Raw genomic sequence first — 952 nt, forward strand, 5'->3', positions numbered from 1 at the left:
AATGGAGAAGGGGGATATTGTCACAGAACCAGTATTTTTCCCCATCTCATCTCCATTTGATGTCAATCAAATATACCATTGGCCATTTAGTTAAAAAAGAAAAAAGGAAAAAAGAAAAGCAATATGCTTGTGCACATACACCAGTTACTTTATGTACAATAAAGGAATGGGGAAGGGGGAAATGAAAGAATAGAGAAAACTAGACTGTAGTAGTCAGGATGTGGTGGAACCAAATTGCAGTTTTCTAATTAAGAATGTATTCTTGGTCTATAAGAACAAAGTTCTGGAGCAAAGTAGCAAGTTCCCTTTTTCAGTAGACACCTCCTGTCTGCTGCTGGAACACGTCAATTGTATCTTCATCCTCCATTTCCAACTGTGCAGGTGTGTCTGTTTCATTGAGTGGCTGCCCATCAAATCGGAATCTGATCTGCCTCATTGATAAACCCTGTCGTTCACAATAGGCTTTCATTAGTTTACTAAGTGGTGTATGCCTCTTAATCTTAAATTGCACCACAGAACCATCCTGCCCTGCCACCTTCAAATTAATATGATCATTGTTCTCAGTCTTGACTCCTTCCTTGGGCTTTTCGTCAGCCATCCCGAGTGCCTGAGTCTCCTCAGATGTTGCTTCACAAAAGAGGTCCCCGGTCCGCACTGAAGGAGCACACAGGCATCACCACAGCGGCTGGAGGAGGTGGCAGTGGTGGACGAGGCGGAGGGCACGCGCCCCAGGCTAGCTTTTAACCATGCTCTTCAGATCTCAGCCTCCCGAGTAGCTGGGGTTACAGGCATGAACCACTGTGCCTGGCTATGGCTTTCTTATACACCAGAAATGGTCAGTGTGATTAATCAGTGACCTGCTAAAATGTGTGGGAAATCTTGAAAAACATTTTACTAAGTGAAATAAATCAGAACCAGAGATACAAAGAATCCATATTTTCCCTTACATGTG

At 43.5% G+C, this 952-nt stretch overlaps 1 pseudogene; it reads right to left on the bottom strand.

Annotated features, from left to right (window-relative positions):
* Nucleotides 1-310: 310 nt before the first annotated feature.
* Nucleotides 311-598, bottom strand: LOC150048599 (small ubiquitin-related modifier 2 pseudogene; annotated as a pseudogene).
* Nucleotides 599-952: the final 354 nt, after the last annotated feature.

This window comes from Megascapheus bottae, chromosome 21 (assembly GCF_031878675.1).
Source record: "Megascapheus bottae isolate mThoBot1 chromosome 21, mThoBot2.hap1, whole genome shotgun sequence".
NCBI lineage: Eukaryota > Metazoa > Chordata > Mammalia > Rodentia > Geomyidae > Megascapheus > Megascapheus bottae.